This window comes from Oncorhynchus nerka, linkage group LG4 (genome assembly GCF_034236695.1).
Source record: "Oncorhynchus nerka isolate Pitt River linkage group LG4, Oner_Uvic_2.0, whole genome shotgun sequence".
NCBI lineage: Eukaryota > Metazoa > Chordata > Actinopteri > Salmoniformes > Salmonidae > Oncorhynchus > Oncorhynchus nerka.
The window spans coordinates 14,611,297-14,624,242 of NC_088399.1; positions in this window are offsets into that span (position 1 = coordinate 14,611,297).

Sequence of the window (12,946 nt, forward strand, 5' to 3'; positions counted from 1 at the left end):
AGGATAACTACAATAACCCATACTGTCACCTGTAAAGGTATCTACTGGAGTATCAGTGCAGACTGCAGATTGAGGAAAGGAGACGAGGGTAGAGCCATTTTTTACTATTGAGACGCACCACTAGGGATCTTCCTCAATACTTATTTTCTCTTTCTTGTATTGGAGGAGAAGATCTGAGTTCCTCTTCTTGGATTGGAACCTCTCCTCCAATGTGTTTTGAGAAGGAGATGAGACAGGACAAGAGATGTGGAGATGAGGAATCGAGGAAAGGCGAATTGAGAAGGAGATAAGGATGAACAAAAGAAGGTGCTGTAGTAATGTAGCCATTTTGACCCCAATCTCTCTTGCTTACACACAGAAAGAAACACACACGTCACCCCCTTCTGTTAAATACATTATTTGTGTCCCCTCTCTTCCACACACTGTATGCCGAGGCCCATAAACACAACAACAACATGCTTCTCCATCCCAAAGGCTCCCCTATAATCTTAGGCAGCCTGTCTGTCTGCTTCCAACTCCATTCCCCTCAGTTTCCATGGAGACAGGGCTCTGCCAGCCAATACCAATAGCCCCCTTGAGCCGCTGTGACCAATGGGATTAGGGTATGATGCGACGGTAAATCTGGGGGGTGGGCAAGGCTGGGTTGCACCAGGCTGTCGTGAGGGTTGATAGTGTTTTTTTGTGTAGTGCTGCTGGCCCTATGGGGTATGTGTGTGGGGAGCACAGGGCAACGGATGGGTTTGGGGCAGGACTGTGTGTTTTGGGGGAATACTTGGTGACTCTTTGGTTTAGAGGCATAGTCGTATGGCAAGGCCATGATGATTCCCTCTTACATGCTAGACCCTTCTTCTTGGCTACTAGTTGCACTGTTAATACCATGGGTGGGCATATAATAATAGTAATAATAATATGGTTAATGTAATGCGCTTAAACGCTTAAAACACACTCGCATTCAGAAACCTAGTTACAAAATCCTTGTGAACACTTTTTATTTGAATGCTATTATTGCAGATTCAACTCTGATCTCACAGCACATAAACACGTTATCTCTCGACCATGGCTCTGCACTGAAAAACATATTCAATATACTGTACATTGCTACACTACCTTCCATTTTGAAAAGAGAAACTTAGAGAGGGTTACAGAAGGGTTCACGTAAAGTGTTACTCTTATGAAACCACACAGTTGATCGCCATTGTGTGACTGGCTTCTATTGTCTTCTTTATGTCTTAGGGTGTGTGCTAGATGGCACCCTGATCCTATTCACTATAGTGTAGTGCACTAAATAGGGAATAGGGTGCTATTTGGGAAGTAACCGTATTGTCCATCTGCCCTCGGCTTGGAGCTAACCAACTGGAAAGAATACCCCTCACAGGCCATGGTTGTGCGTAATAAACCAAAATAGTTGACACTGGATTGAAGGGAATATTTCAGTACTGTACAGCTCAGTGCGAAGAGGGAACAGTGTTGCACTGAACTACCACTTTCTCTCTCATGGATTTTAGTACACACATATCAGTACACACAGAGACACCTAGACACGCACACTCTCTCTACCCCCCCATCCTTTCAATTCAATTCAAGTGGCTTTATTGGCATGGGAAACATATGTTAACATTGCCAAAGCAAGTGAAGTAGATAATATACAGAAGTGAAATAAACAATAAAAATTAACAGTAAACATTACACTCACAGAAGTTCCAAATGAATAGAGACGTTTCAAATGCCATATTATGTATATATATATATATATATAGTGTTGTAACAATGTGAAAATGGTTATAGTACAAAAGGGACAATAAATTAACAGAAATATGGGTTGTATTTACAATGGTGTTTGATCTTCACTGGTTGACCTTTTCTTGTGGCAACAGGTCACAAATCTTGCTGCTGTGATTGCACACTGGTATTTCACCCAGTAGATATGGGAGTTTGTCAAAATCGGGCTTGTTTTCAAATTCTTTGTGGATCTGTGTAATCTGAGGGAAATATGTGCCACTAATATGGTCATACATTGGGCAGTGCAGCTCAGTTTCCACCTCATTGTATGGGCAGTGTGCGCATAGCCTGTCTTCTCTTGAGAGCCAGGTTATGTTCACTGAGTCTGACGAAGCTGGCTTCTGGTCAGACATTGAAAACGGGCACATCGCTCTCCACTCCCGAGTATACTACTCGCCAATGTCCAGTCTCTTGACAACAAGGTAGATGAAATTCGAGCAAGGGTTGCCTTCCAGAGATACGGGAACATGGCTCTCTCGGTATATATTGTTGGAATTGGTTCAGCCACCGGGCTTCTCCATTCCATGCATTGCACCGACAGAGAAAACACCTCTCTGGGAAGAGGAAGGGTGGGGGTATGCTTTAGACCAATAATTGTTCATCATAACAATGTACAGGAACTCAAGTCCTTCTGCTCACCCAACCTAGAATTCCTTACAATCAAATGTCGGCCATTCTACCTACCAAGAGTATTCTCGCCCCCAAGCGAACACCAAGACGGTCTCCAAGGAACTTCACTTCACTCTAAGTAAACTGGAAATAAAATGAGTGATGAAATATATCCGGAAGCTGCTTTACTGTAGCTGGGGATTGTAACAAAGCAAATTTGAGATCAATGTTACCTACATTTTATCAGCATATTGACTGCACGACACATAGGGCTAATGCTCTCGACCTGCTACTCTAACTTCCACCATGCATACAAAGCCCTCCCCCGCCCTCCCTTCGGCAAATCTGACCATGACACCATCTTGCTAGTCCCGGTTTATAAGCAGAAACTCAAACAGGATGTACCAGTGACGAGAACCATTCAACGCTGGTCTGACTAATCAGAAGCCACGCTCCAAGATTGTTTCGATTACGTGGACTGGAATATGTTCCGATCAGCCTCCGGGGACAACGTTGAACTATACGCTGACTCGGTGAGTGCGTTTATATAAATAAGTGCATTGGAGAATGTCGTACCCACTGTGACTATTAAAACCTACTCTAACCAGAAATCGTGGATGGATGGTGGCATTCACGTAAAACTGAAAGCGCATTTTATACCACTTAAATCCACCGCATTTAACCATGGAATGAGGTCTGGGAATATGACTAATATAAACAGTGTAGTTATTCCCTCCGCAAGGCAATCAAACAAGCGAAATGCCGGTACAGGGTCAAGGTGGAGTCGCAATTCAATGTCTCAGACATGAGATGTATGTGGCAGGGTCTACTGGAAATCACAGACTACGAAAACAAAACAGCCACGTCATGGATACCGACGTCACGCTTCCAGACAAACTAAACACCACTTTGAGGATAATGCAGTGCCACCGTCGCGGATCGCTAACTAAGACTCCGCCCCCTTCTCCTTCTCAGTGGCTGACATGAGTAAAACATTTAAACTTGTTAACCCTCGCCAGGCTGCTGGCCCAGACAGCATCCCTAGCCACGTCCTCAGAGCATGCGCAGACCCGCTGGCTGGTGTGTTTACAGACATCTAATCGCTCCCTATCCCACTCTGCTGTCCCCACATGCTTCAAGATGCAAAAGCTAACTGAACTAAATGACTACTGCCCTGTAGCACTCACTTCTGTCATCATGAAGTGCTTTGAGAGGCTAGTCAAGGATCATATCTCCGCCAACTTACCGGCCACCCTAGACCCACTTCAGTTGCATACCGCCCCAACAGCTCCACAAATGACGCAATCACCATCACACTGCACACTGCCCTATCCCATCTGGACAAAAAAAATACCCATGTAAGAGTGCTGTTCATTGACTACAGCTCAGCATTCAACATTATAGTACCCTCCAAGCTCATCAAGCTGAAGGCCCTGGGTCTCAACCCCTCACTTTGCGACTGGGTCCTGGACTTTCTGACGGGCCGCCCCCCCAGGTGGTGAAGGTAGGAAATATCTCCACTTCGCTAACCCTTAACACTGGGGCCCCACAAGGGTGTGTGCTCAGCCCTCTCCTGGACTCCCTGTTCTCCCACAACTGCGTGGTCATGCACACCTCCAACTCAATCATCAAGTTTGCAGACGACACAACCGTAGTGGGCTTGATCACCAACAACGACGAGACAGCCTACAGGGAGGAGGTGAGGACATTCGGAGTGTGGTGTCAGGAAAACAATCTCTCACTCAACGTCAATAAAACAAAGGAGATAATCGTGGACTTCAGGAAACAGCAGAGGGAGCACCCTCCTAGCTACATCGAAGGGACCGGAGTAAAGTTAAGTTCCTGGGCAAAGGGCCTATTCAACCTCAGGAGGCTGAAGAAATTTGGCCTGTCACCTAAAACACTCACAAACTTTTAAAGATGCACAATCGAGTGCATCCTGTTGGGCTGTATCACAACCTGGTACGGCAACTGAACCACCCTCAACCTCAAGGCTCTCCAGAGGGTGGTGCAGTCTGCACAACGCATCACTGGGGGAAAACTACCTGCCCTCCATGATACATACAGCACCCGATGTCACAGGAAGGCCAAAAAGATCATCAAGGACCACAACCACCAGAGCCACTGCCGGTTCACTGCACTATCATCCAGGAGGTAAGGTCAGTACAGGTGCATCAAAGCTGGGACCGAGAGATTGAAAGATCGCTTCTATCTCAAGGCCATCAGACTGTTAAACAGCCATCGCTAGCTCAGAGAGGCTGCTGCCTACGCTGAGTCCCAATCACTGGACACTTTAATAAATGGTTCACTGGTCACTTTTAACAATGTCACTTTAATTAATGCCACTTTGATCATGTTTACATGTCTTACATTACTCATATCACATGTACAGTTGAAGTCAGAAGTTTACATACACTTAGGTTGGAGTCATTAACTTGTTTTTCAACCACTCCACAAATTTCTTGTTAACAAACTATAGTTTTGGTAAGTCGGTTAGGACATCTACTTTGTGCATGACACAAGTAATTTTTCCAACAATTGTTTACAGACAGATTATTTTACTTATAATTCACTATATCACAATTCTAGTGGATCAGAAGTTTACATACACTAAATTGACTGTGCCTTTAAACAGCTTGGAAAATTCCAGAAAATTGTCATGGCTTTAGAGGCTTCTGATAGGCTAATTGACATAATTTGAGTCAATTGGAGGTGTACCTGTGGATGTATTTCAAGGCCTACTTTCAAACTCAGTGCTTCTTTGCTTGACATCATGGAAAAATCAAAAGAAATCAGCCAAGACCTCAGAAAAGAAATTGTAGACCTCCACAAGTCTGGTTCATCCTTGGGAGCAGTTTCCAAACGCCTGAAGGTACCATGTTCATCTGTACAAACAATAGTACGCAAGTATAAACACCATGGGACCATGCAGCCTTCATACCACTCAGGAAGGAGATGCGTTCTGTCTCGTAGAGATGAACGTACTTTGGTGTGAAAAGTGCAAATCAATCCCAGAACAACAGTAAAGGACCTTGTGAAGATGATGGAGGGAACGGGTACAAAAGTATCTATATCCACAGTAAAGATGAGTCCTATATCGACATAACCTGAATGATCACTCGGCACGGCTCCAAACCGCCATAAAACAGCCAGATTACGGTTTGTAACTGCACATGGGGATGAAGATTGTACTTTTTGGAGAAATGTCCTCTGGTCTGATTAAACAGAAATAGAACTGTTTGGCCATCGTTATCTTTGGAGGAAAAAGGGGGAGGCTGCATGCCGAAGAACACCATCCCAACCGTGAGGCATGGGGTGGCAGCATCATGTTGTGGGGGTGCTTTGCTGCAGGAGGGACTGGTGCACTTAACAAAATAGATGGCACGATGAGGTAGGACAATTCTGAGGATATAGTGAAGCAACATCTCAAGACATCAAGTTAAAGCTTGGTTGCAAACTGCAAATGGGTCTTCCAAATGGACAATGACCCCATGCATACTTTCAAAGTTGTGGCAATATGGCTTAAGGACAACAAAGACAAGGTGTTGGAGTGGCCATCACAAAGCCCTGACCTCAATCCTATAGAAAATGTGTAGGCAGAACAGAAAAAGCGTGTGCGAGCAAGGAGGCCTACAAACCTGACTCAGTTACACCAGCACTGTCAGGAGGAATGGGCCAAAATTCACCCAACTTATTGTGGGAAGCTTGTGGAAGGCTCCCCAAAACTTTTGACCCACGTTAAACAATTTAAAGGCAATGCTACCAAATACTAATTGAGTGTATGTAAACTTCTGACCCACTGGGAATGTTATGAAAGAAATAAAAGCTGAAATATATCATTCTCTCTACTAATATTCTGACATTTCACGTTCTTAAAATAAAGTCGTAATCCTAACTGACCTAAAACAGGGAATTTTTACTTAGGTTAAAAGTCAGGAATTGTGGAAAACTGAGTTTAAATGTATTTGTCTAAGGTGTATGTAAACTTCTGACTTCAACTCTATATACTGTATTTTATACCATCTACTGCATCATGCCTATGCCGCTCGGCCATCGCTCATCCGTATTCTTATATGTACATATTCTCATTCACCCCATTAGATTTGTGTGTGTTAGGTAGCTGTTGGGGAATTGTTAGATTACTTGTTAGATATTAATGCACTGTTGGAACTAGAAGCACAAGCATTTCATTTCACTACATTCGTGTTAACATCTGCTAACCATGTGTTTGTGACCAATAAGATTTGATTTGAATAGCATTCTAGTTTGCGCTGTTCTTTTGTGAATTCTTTCCAATGTTGCCAAGTAATTATCTTTTTGTTTTCTCATGATTCGGTTGGGTCTAATTGTGTTGCTGTCCCGGGGGTCTGTTTGTGTCTGTGAACAGAGCCCCAGGACCAGCTTGCTTAGGGGACTCTTCTCCAGATTCATCTCTCTTTTGGTTGATGGTTTTGTTATGGAAGAGCTTTCTTTTAGGTGGTTGTATAATTTAACGTCTCTTTTCTGGATTTGGATCATTAGCGGGTATCGGCCTAATTCTGCTCTGCACGCATTATTTGGTGTTTTACATTGTACACAGAGGATATTTTTTTGCAGAATTCTGCATGCTGAGATTAATTTGGTGTTTGTCCCATTTTGTGAATTATTGGTTGGTGAGCAGACCCCAGACCTCAGAACTATAAAGGGAAATGGGTTCTTTAACTGATTCAAGTATTTTTTATCCAGATCCTAATTGGTGTGTCCTAACACTGATTGCTGATCCTAACATTTTCTGTTCCTTTTGATGGCATAGAGGGCCCTTATTGCCTTGTCTCTCAGATCGTTCACAGCTTTGTGGAAGTTACCTGTGGCGCTGATGTTTAGGCCAAGGTGTGTATTGTTTTTTGTGTGCTCTAGGGCAAAGGTGTCTAGAAGAAATTTGTATTTGTGGTCCTGGCGACTGGACCTTTTTTGGAAACCATTATTTTGGTCTTACTGAGATTTACTGTCAGGGCCCAGGTCTGACAGAATCTGTGCAGAAGATCTAGGTGCTGTTGTAGGCCCTCCTTGGTTGGTGACAGAAACACCAGATCATCAGCAAACAGTAGACATTTGACTTCAGATTCTAGTAGGGTGAGGCCGGGTGCTGCAGACTGTTCTAGTGCCCTCGCCAATTCGTTGATATATATGTTGAAGAGGGTGGGTGCAGCTTAAGTTGCATCCCTGTCTCACCCCCACGGCCCTGTGGGAAGAAATGTGTGTTTTTTTGCCAATTTTAACCGCACGCACACTTGTTGTTTGTGTACATGGATTTTATAATGTTGTCAATTTGTATAGCAGATCAACAAAGCATGAGAAGACTTTGCCTTTGTTTTGGTTTGTTTGTCAATTAGGGTGTGCAGTGTGAATACGTGGTCTGTCGTATGATAATTAGGTAATAGCCAATTTGATATTTGCTCAGTACATTGTTTTCACTGAGGAAATGTACGAGTCTGCCTTTTCCTATCTCTCTCTACCCCTCTCTCGTTCTCTCTCTCTACCCGCCACCCTCTCTCTAACCCCCCTCTCTACGCCTCTCTCTCTACCCCCTCTCTCTCTCTCTCGTGCGCACACACACACACACAACCACAGAGAAGTCGGCAGTGTGATGTAATCGTTAGACTGGGGCTATATGACTTCAGTGCTGTCTGACATGTTTTGTTCAAATTAAAACGCTTCACTTTTATATAACCAACGAGTCATCCTATAACCCACATAACGAAAGGCACAAATGCGACAACAGGAGAAATGGGGCTTGTGTAGTGAGTCGTATAGAGCCATGCTCAGTGATGCTTATGCCTTCATTGCCTTGTGGAATGAACAATGTGTCATGGCCCAAAGGAGTGACTGTGCTTTGCGTACAGTGTGGCTTGGAGTGTGGTTCAATGGAAATGTAATTTTCAGAGTTGGACCAGAAGACCTTAAAGGTTGAGGTACAGTATGTCTCAGAGACCGGACAGTTTGGGTCAGAGTGTTAATGAGTGTGATCAGATGTAAGATCTGGTAAGAAGTTGTCATTCCTGTTAAGGAGTTTCTTTATAACAAAGCACATACAAACATGCACCAACACATGCATGCTGACCACGTTAACTAAACCACGCATGCTGACCACGTTAACTAAACCACGCACGCTGACCACGTTAACTAAACCACGCACGTTGACCGCGTTAACTAAACCACGCATGTTGACCGCGTTAACTAAACCACGCATGCTGACCGCGTTAACTAAACCACGCATGCTGACCGCGTTAACTAAACCACGCATGCTGACCACGTTAACTAAACCACGCATGCTGACCACGTTAACTAAACCACGCATGTTGACCACGTTAACTAAACCACGCACGCTGACCATGTTAACTAAACCACGCATGTTGACCACGTTAACTAAACCACGCATGTTGACCACGTTAACTAAACCACGCATGCTGACCACGTTAACTAAACCACGCATGCTGACCACGTTAACTAAACCACGCACGCTGACCACGTTAACTAAACCACGCACGCTGACCACGTTAACTAAACCACGCACGCTGACCACGTTAACTAAACCACGCATGTTGACCACGTTAACTAAACCACGCATGCTGACCACGTTAACTAAACCACGCATGCTGACCACGTTAACTAAACCACGCATGCTGACCACGTTAACTAAACCACGCATGCTGACCACGTTAACTAAACCACGCACGCTGACCACGTTAACTAAACCACGCACGCTGACCACGTTAACTAAACCACGCATGTTGACCACGTTAACTAAACCACGCATGCTGACCACGTTAACTAAACCACGCATGCTGACCACGTTAACTAAACCACGCATGCTGACCACGTTAACTAAACCACGCACGCTGACCACGTTAACTAAACCACGCACGCTGACCACGTTAACTAAACCACGCACGCTGACCACGTTAACTAAACCACGCACGCTGACCACGTTAACTAAACCACGCATGCTGACCACGTTAACTAAACCACGCATGCTGACCACGTTAACTAAACCACGCATGCTGACCACGTTAACTAAACCACGCACGCTGACCACGTTAACTAAACCACGCATGCTGACCACGTTAACTAAACCACGCATGCTGACCACGTTAACTAAACCACGCACGCTGACCACGTTAACTAAACCACGCACGCTGACCACACACAATAAAAAGGAATTTCAGTCAGATTCACCAGACTGATCACAAAAATAGATGGTGATTTCGGACATTTGGAAAAATACCCCAGAAAGTTGATATATCTTTCTCAACACTCGCAATCATTTTATTTTTATGAGCTGCACTTCCACAGTTCACAATACTCTAGCAAGCCGCGAGAATACTTGAGTCTTGATGGTAATAGCACGTCGTTTTCTAAATAATTTTGCATGTTGTGGTTTTTAATAACCCAAACCATAACCTAACCTTAACCATTTGGAATTAATACCTAAACTATTAACCATTTGAGTTATTTCTGTCTTAACCCTATAAACCCCTGGAATTAACCCTGTAACCCCCTATAATTAACTCTGTAACCACGCGGAATAAATGTGTAAAAAGAATACGTTGAATTTGAAGGGAAACTATAAGATCTTGTTGGATTCACCCCCCTCTCCTCCTAGTGTGAGAGGTTGCAGCAAAAGTGGTGTCCCTTTTTGCCTGTAGTGTTAAATGTGGCCTCAGGGAGGCAGTGTGGGATGGTATGTGTTGTGGAAGCAAGCCCACAGCCTGTCTACAGAAGGCCCAATCCTCGGGGGTCTTGTCAGATGTCTCTCTCCTCTCTCTGGCTCTGTTTAAAAATAAAAATAAAAGAATTTAAACAAATGTCTTGCATAAGACAATTTGTCTCAATGAGACTTAACCTACATGAAGAAAAGTGAAACTGTGAGGACGATAACAGCAGCACATCAGGGTATTCTTTAAACACGTTCTTCTTTCTGGACACTTTTCACTCCAAATTCGCTACAGCCCAGCAATGTCTGAGCTTCTCCAGCTTCTCTGTTTGGTTCCTGTCCTCTTTGCTGTTGTCGGATGTCAGATTGTTTGTGTGTGCACGGTTTCTATCGTTGACTGATCATGTGAGAAGGTTTGTGTAGACTGTATATCTGAATTAGTGTGCTTGAGTTTTTGGTTGTTATATAGTGTGGGTGTGTGTGCATTTGTGTATGTGTCCAATCGACCGTCCTCTGGCTTCCCATCATGCCGTGTGACTCACTGTGTAAGTGGGGCTGTGACAATGTGTATATGACTCACTGTGGCTGTGACAATGTGTATGTGACTCACTGTGAATGGCCTGGGACTAGGCTGTGGGTGTCTCCACCACTCCTCTCCCCTTCCCTCCACATCGCTCAGCCATGCCAAGCCCAGAGGTCCAAACAATCCCATAATGACCTTCTTCTGTCCTTCACTGAACCCTAACCCCCCCCTGGGAGAGGAAGGCTTACACAGCGTCCCCAGCAGCAATTATGTCGTTGTCCACACTGTATGGCCACACTGTAAGTTTATATTTTAGAAGCAATATTGTATATTTACCTAAAATGTACTTCTAGTGAGGAAATAATAAGTTCTTGAAACAAAATAATATCGTGCGAACTAGTCTTGTTACTCCCAGGACTGCTGTATTGTAACTATAGGAAGCAATGAAAGATGTCGGAAGAAGTCTTACTGGCTGACTGATGTATCTCAGTAGAAGTCTTACTGGCTGACTGATGTATCTCAATAGAAGTCTTACTGACTGACTGATGTATCTCAATAGAAGTCTGACTGACTGATGTATCTCAGTAGAAGTCTGACTGACTGACTGATGTATCTCAGTAGAAGTCTTACTGGCTGACTGATGTATCTCAGTAGAAGTCTGACTGGCTGACTGATGTATCTCAATAGAAGTCTGACTGGCTGACTGATGTATCTCAGTAGAAGTCTGACTGGCTGACTGATGTATCTCAATAGAAGTCTGACTGGCTGACTGATGTATCTCAATAGAAGTCTGACTGGCTGACTGATGTATCTCAGTAGAAGTCTTACTGGCTGACTGATGTATCTCAGTAGAAGTCTGACTGACTGATGTATCTCAGTAGAAGTCTGACTGGCTGACTGATGTATCTCAATAGAAGTCTTACTGGCTGACTGATGTATCTCAATAGAAGTCTTACTGGCTGACTGATGTATCTCAGTAGAAGTCTTACTGGCTGACTGATGTATCTCAGTAGAAGTCTTACTGGCTGACTGATGTATCTCAATAGAAGTCTTACTGGCTGACTGATGTATCTCAGTAGAAGTCTTACTGGCTGACTGATGTATCTCAATAGAAGTCTTACTGGCTGACTGATGTATCTCAGTAGAAGTCTTACTGGCTGACTGATGTATCTCAGTAGAAGTCTTACTGGCTTACTGATGTATCTCAATAGAAGTCTGGCTGACTGATGTATCTCAATAGAAGTCTGACTGACTGACTGATGTATCTCAATAGAAGTCTGACTGACTGACTGATGTATCTCAGTAGAAGTCTGACTGACTGACTGATGTATCTCAGTAGAAGTCTTACTGGCTGACTGATGTATCTCACATCAGTCAGTCAGACTTCTATTGAGATACATCAGTCAGTCAGACTTCTATTGAGATACATCAGTCAGTCAGACTTCTATTATCTCAATAGAAGTCTGACTGACTGATGTATCTCAATAGAAGTCTGACTGACTGATGTATCTCAGTAGAAGTCTGACTGGCTGACTGATGTATCTCAATAGAAGTCTTACTGGCTGACTGATGTATCTCAATAGAAGTCTTACTGGCTGACTGATGTATCTCAATAGAAGTCTTACTGGCTGACTGATGTATCTCAGTAGAAGTCTTACTGGCTGACTGATGTATCTCAGTAGAAGTCTGACTGACTGATGTATCTCAATAGAAGTCTTACTGGCTGACTGATGTATCTCAGTAGAAGTCTTACTGGCTGACTGATGTATCTCAATAGAAGTCTGACTGACTGATGTATCTCAATAGAAGTCTTACTGGCTGACTGATGTATCTCAATAGAAGTCTGGCTGACTGACTGATGTATCTTAATAGAAGTCTGACTGACTGACTGATGTATCTCAGCAGAAGTCTTACTGGCTGACTGATGTATCTCAGTAGAAGTCTTACTGGCTGACTGATGTATCTCAGTAGAAGTCTTACTGGCTGACTGATGTATCTCAATAGAAGTCTGACTGACTGATGTATCTCAATAGAAGTCTGACTGACTGATGTATCTCAATAGAAGTCTGACTGACTGATGTATCTCAATAGAAGTCTGACTGACTGACTGATGTATCTCAATAGAAGTCTGACTGACTGATTGATGTATCTCAATAGAAGTCTGACTGACTGATGTATCTCAGTAGAAGTCTTACTGGCTGACTGATGTATCTCAGTAGAAGTCTGACTGATTGATGTATCTCAATAGAAGTCTGACTGACTGATGTATCTCAGTAGAAGTCTGACTGGCTGACTGATGTATCTCAATAGAAGTCTTACTGGCTGACTGATGTATCTCAATA